Source organism: Equus quagga, chromosome 2, assembly GCF_021613505.1.
Source record: "Equus quagga isolate Etosha38 chromosome 2, UCLA_HA_Equagga_1.0, whole genome shotgun sequence".
Classification (NCBI taxonomy): Eukaryota; Metazoa; Chordata; class Mammalia; order Perissodactyla; family Equidae; genus Equus; species Equus quagga.
The window spans coordinates 165,746,022-165,752,230 of NC_060268.1; the positions used below are offsets into that span (position 1 = coordinate 165,746,022).

Here is a 6,209-nt window from a genome sequence, read left to right on the forward strand (position 1 = left end):
TTGATGGACGTTTGGACTGTTTCCACATCTTTGCTGTTACAAATAAAGCTGCTATGGACATTCATGTACAAATCTCCACTCCCTTTTTTCCACAAATTCACAGCCCTGTAGCAGAGAAACAAAGCAGGTGAGAGAACTGGCTTTTGAAGAGCTTCTCTCCAGCCAGAAATTAGACTCTCATGGCAGTGGCTGAGGCTGGTATTTGCACAGATTTTCACGATGCATAGAGCACCATCACACATTCCCTCTCATCACAATCCTCCCCACAGCCCTAGGCGTGAGGGAGGTATTATTTTTATTGCCATTTTAAAGATGAGATCATAAAGAATACGAAAGTTTGAGTAACTCGCCAAAAATCACCCAGCCAAGAATTGAAGCCAGAATTAAGTCCTATGTTCTTTCTACTTCAGCTGTGTACACACAAAACAGGTCTTTATTCTTCTCGTACATGCTCAGTCTTGGCTTCTAGGATGTGTAGTTCAAGGAGAAAAAAGAAGAAAGAAGTAAAAAGGAGCTCCATCATTATTTGTGAAGAAAATGGCAATTAGGCCATCTAATAATTGTCATTATCTGGATTTTGAAAATTTGCAGGGAGAAGGCTTAGAAAGATTAAGCATCTTACCTAAAGGCACAGAGCAAGTAAACCAGCCATTGACAACATAAGGGCAAATACGTGATTCCCAAACTCAGACCAGATCAGCTTGCTTTCTTCCTAACCTTTAACTGAGGGCAGCAGAGGTCTTGGTTGTTCAGGTGGGAGGAAAGGAAGCTTTGGAGGGGGCTCTGCAGGTAAGGGTAGGCCAGGGCAAGGAAGATGCCATCCATAGCCAGAGGGCATGCAAGGGGATTAGGGAATGCGAAAGTCTGAAGATGCAGAGAAAAGATGGCTCTGAAGAGAACAAGGGAAGGAGAGAAAACAGAGAACGTGGGGAGAGTCAGGTCAAAAGGCTGGCCAAGTTCCCAGTTTGTCCCATGGCCAGGAATGTTTCATCCAGACCCTTGAGGTCACTTGATAAACAATACGAACAGATGTTCTGGGTGGAATGGTGTGGGAAAAACATCAACAGGGGATAGCAAGTGTGGTGACAGAGCTAGAGAGTCCACCCAGCTTCTCATCACCTGTCCAGCCCCAACCTAAGAGCACAGCCCTGGTGGAGCACCACCTGAGGGAGAGCCTCCTGGAAGCAGGAAGGCAAAGCTCTCCATGGGGAGGGATGAGGCCAAGCAGGCCAGGTGAGCACAGGTGATGGGCATGGCCACAGCTCACCTCTGAGGTGGAGATTCCAGCACAAAGTGCTTCTCACCTGGGAGTAGGGATCACAGAATGGGCAGCAGGGATGTGGGAGTACTGGAGGTCTGGAACCAGCCAGGCATCTCGTGGTTCCTGGATCTTGACTCATTGCACCAAGATCACGCCATCTTCATTTGGTTCCCATTGGACCCATTACTTGCAAAATCCAGCACATACCAGGCAAATCACTGTGAGAAAGTCAGTTAGCAAAGCTCTCTAAGGGTAGGAAGCCATCCCAAGCTAATTCCAGGCCCCTCAGATCTCTGAGCCATCTACAAGATCCACTTCTGGAAAATGAAAGGGTATCTTTAGGTCTGCTCCCACTTCAGAGCACCAGGGAGTATTGGCCTCAGGATGCAGAACACGGCAAGCACCTATCATAGGTTCAGCTTGATGAAAAGAAACAACATTTATTGGCACCAACCGCAGGCTGGGTCCTGGGTAGATGCTCTCCCTGTCACATTTTCTCTTCGCAAAAACCCTATAGGGTAGAAATATTTATAGCTATTCAGAGAATGAGAGAGTAGAGCTCAGAGAGGTTAACTAACTTGCTTGAGGTCACACAATTAATACGGGATGGAGCAGGGATTTGAGTCTAAGGCCATCTGACTCTAAAACTTGCTATTATTTCATGTTTCTACTCATAACAGAGTGCTTAGATTCATTTTCTCTCTCACAAGCTGCCACTTATTCCCACTGATTTTTCTACCACTCCCCAAATCATCTATGTTGATGATTTTGTTGATGATTTTCCCAAAAATGTCTGCATTGTTGATATATCACATATCTGCATCTGGATCCATATTGATACCTATCTGTGTTAATACATGTCTGAGTACACATATTCATGTGTATGGCTCCTTGCTTTTAGCTCTGTGTGTTCTGTTGACTTCAGAGAAGGGTACAAGTGGCTTTAGTTTTAATTTCCTCAAGGCTGTGTAAAAGTCTGTCCTTAGACAGTTGGTTGATGGCAGTCTTCCTATGTATGTCAGCTCCTGAGTAGAGAAATCAGCTCCTGTGACCAGAACAATTTCCCTACTGCAGGCATCTTCTGGATACCTGGTCCTGGGATGGATCGTTCATCCCAGAGAAAATCTGTACAAACTTTCATTAATGGAGGTTCCCACTGATGGGTACCATTGATGTCTATGTCATGACCAAACAAAAACCCTCTTTCACTTGGGCTTGATCTCCACTCCCAATGACAGCATACACCACACACACACACACATACACACACACACACATGCTTGTCAATTGAATGGGGAGACTATCCAATATATCACAAATTCAAAGCATGTTAGGTAACGTAAATGAGAAAAATGTGTTAGGTGTAATTAATAGGGAGTAGTGGGGACAGAGGTCAAATGGAGGGTACATATTCCACCTAAGGACATCTACCACCTCCAGCCAAATATTGGCATGGGAAAATGTAGGCTCAGCATTGTCAGATCTTTTTATCTTCAAGAGAAGCTGGAAATACGGATTTTAATGTGAATCTCCACAATTTTTAAAAATTTGGCAACTTTTCAAAGAAATTAAATACTGCTCAGGTCAAAAGATCGACAGAGATTTGCAAGATAAATTCAGTCCACGTGCTGCCAGGTTTTGCCCCCTAATGTAGACAAAATATGCATTTACATACATGTACTTACTAACTCTTTCACTGTGACCAAAGGTCCTAAATAAGTAGACTGTAAGAGCCAGTCCTGCAAGTGGCTTATGGGATTCTCTCTCTTGTTCCCCTAGTCTAGAGTCATGAAAGTGTGGTCACAGGACCCCTGCATCAAAAGTCTCCAGGTACTTAATAAACACACAGATTTCCAGGCACTACCCTGGAAGCCCTAAGGATAGAACCCAGGAATCTGCATTTTAACGAGATCTGCAAGCTATTCTGAGATGTATGGTAAACAGCTCACTGGTTCCTCCTTAGAAAGAGCTTCTCTCTTGCCCTTCATTCTAAAAATAATTTTCTTGTTGGAACAAGTGAGCTTGAATAAAGTGGATAAAATGTAAGTCTTTTTATGCCTGTTGAATTCCTGCAAATCAAAACAAAGAGAGAAGTATTTATGCAAATACAGAACCAAATGGATCTTTCTGTCACAAAATGGTGACGGTAATAAGCATCAAAAGAAAGAAAGGGCAGATCTGAGCGAGAGAATGTGGAAAATTCATAGTTCTTGTGGCTGTGATATAATAAAAAATATGTATTTGGTCTCTGCCCCCTCACCTAAAACCCTTGGAATCTCTGAAAGGGTAAGCGTCTTTTTGTATGCTGATGAGACGACAGGTGGCTGCATGGGAGCTGGCTGCCCCTGGAACAAACCATGTGATTAGAGGCTTGGAACTTTCAGCCACACACCCCTCCTCCAGAGGTTGAGTCAATTACTAATGGCCAATGATTTAATGAATCACATCTATGTAGTGAAGCATCCATTAAAAACCCTAACTAGAAGGATTTAGAGAGCTTCCGGGTTGCTGAACACATGGAGGTGCTGGGAGGGTGGTACATCCAGAGCAGGTGGAAGCTCCATGCCCCTTCCCCACACCTTGCCCTATGCATCTTTTCCATCTGGCTCTTCCTGACTTGTATCCTTTATAACGAACTGGTAATCTAGTAAGCAAACTGTTTTCCTGAGTTATATGAGCCATTCCAACAAATTATTGAACCCAAGGAGGGGGTCACAGGAACCCCCAATTTATAGCAGGTCAGTCAGACATACCGTAGGCCCAGACTTTTGATTGGGATCTGAAGTGGTGGTATTCTTGTGGGACTGAGCCCTTAACCTGTCGGATCTGATGCTAACTCCAATGTCAGAACCAAACTGACTTGTAGGACACCCAGGTGGTGTTGGAGAATTGGACGGTATGGGGAAAAAAACACACATCTAGTGTCAGAAGTTTTGAGAGTAGAGAGGAAACAGGAGTTTTCTTTTAGTGGCCTTCAAGATCATTTAAGAAGATTCTTACTTGCAAGCACTTTCTATCACTGGCTTAAATAATTATGGAGTTATTTTCTTCTCATATAACAAGGAGTCTGGAGATAACTAATTTCTGCCATTGGATTAGTTATCCAACACCTTTCTGCTCTTCTGTTCTTATTATGATGGATTTCTGTCCTCATATGTGTTGCCTTTATAGTCAAGACAAGCTTGGTTTTGCTGCAGTAACAACCGCAAAATCTCAGAGGTTTAAAAAAAATTCCCATACATGCCACATGTCCATCATATATTGGCAGAGGACCTCTGCTCACTAATAGTTACTCAGAGACCTAGACTGACTGAGGCCACAACTTGCCACATGCTTCCATAGTTGCTGAGGCAGGGGAAAAGAAGCTTGTGAGTGGTGCACAGGTTTTAAAGCTTTTTCCCAGAACAGATACCGGTAGTTCATTTGCCAAAGTAGGTCACATGACCAAGCCTATTTTCAAAGGGAGTGGAAAAACACAATTCTACCATATGTTTCCAAGAAGGACCACTGCCAAATATTTGGCGAATAGCACTAATGATTACCACATTGCCTCATGCTTACAAGATGGCCGCCACCATTTCATGCAGCACGCCCACATTCAAGAAGAATGGGGGAAGAGGGAAAAGGAGTAAATACAGACAGTGCCAGGCTTCTGTCACTTTTATCAACAAAAGCATTCCCAAAGTTGCCCCAGCAGATTTCCACTTACATCGGATTGGCCAGAACTCTCTGACATGACCCCCCCAACCCACCCCACCATGGCTGGAAGGGAAGCTGGGCACAATGAGTGCCCCACTTTCAGGCCTCAGTATGAAGGTTGGCAAGGAAGGGACATGCTGGGTTATGATGTAAGGAAGGCATCTGCCTCACCTCCTATCCCCTTCCCATTGCTCTTAGAATCATTAAATGATCATCTTCAGCAATGGCAGATGATGTGTGGGCATGAAGTGGGGGGTCCTTGGTGGCGTGTGAGTTTCTGCCTCCCCCAGCACCTGCTGCTCTGAGTCACTGCTTACCTGCCAGTTTTCCCTAGAGCCCAGCTTGGATCTAATGCTCATGAACAACCTAAATATTTTCTGCACTGTCTGGGGGCATTCCTAAGGGTCTTTGAACCTGACACTCAGGCTTGAGGTTCCCAAAAATAGAATTTCAACAAGTGAGAGGAGATCAAAAGATTCTGGGACTTCTGCCTAAGCCTAGAACCAGCAAAAGGCAAACACCAGCCCACATTTGGACGGTTCCACCTACTTTCCAAAGTCCTTTCATATTTATCTTCCCTGTGGACAAATCTTCCAGAGCCAGCAACCGTCAACTCCATGTCACAGAAAAGGATTAAAAGTCCAGCAATCTGGCTCGGATGTGGTGCTCTTAACCTGTGCCACAGTTAGCTGTGTGACATTGGGTAAGTCACTCCACCTGTCTCCTCATCTTTAAAATGGAGATGACAAAAGTCTCTGCCGCATAGGGTTACTCCGAGCATTGGCTGCATTAAGATATGCAAATTCTTAAAACAGCACAGCATGTGCTAAACTCACAATCCATGTTGGCAATATATACTCTCAGCCCCAGCGTCCACAGCAGATGCCTGACAAGTCTGTTGCCTGCTGAGCTTCAAGTCCTGACTCCCCTCTTCTCAAGCCAAATCCATCTGGTAGTAGCTGGTCCAAAGAACTCCTTCTGAAAGCTATTTGTTCCCATCAGCAAGTTTGCACTATGATTTTAGCCTTTTCTCATTTCAACGTTGATCAAATGGTCCTGCCTTTAATATGAACTTTCACTGCCCCCTCAGCTGGCCCTTGCACTGGGATCAGGTCCCTGAAACCACAGATTCTGGAGCCAGATGGCCTGTCTTCAAATCCCAGTTCTGCCACTTACCAGCTGTGTGCCCATGGCCACATTACTTTACCTCTTTGTGCCTCAGTGTTCTCGTCTGTAAAGTGGGGACAAT

General features: G+C 44.6%; 1 long non-coding RNA gene across 1 annotated transcript; it reads right to left on the bottom strand.

The window, feature by feature from the left end:
• On the bottom strand, positions 1-5,591 carry LOC124234858 (uncharacterized). The gene is made up of 3 exons (XR_006887427.1): positions 5,510-5,591; positions 1,305-1,479; positions 1-105 (listed from the first exon to the last, which is right to left on the bottom strand). It is a non-coding gene; the product is annotated as an uncharacterized LOC124234858 (long non-coding RNA).
• Positions 5,592-6,209: the final 618 nt, after the last annotated feature.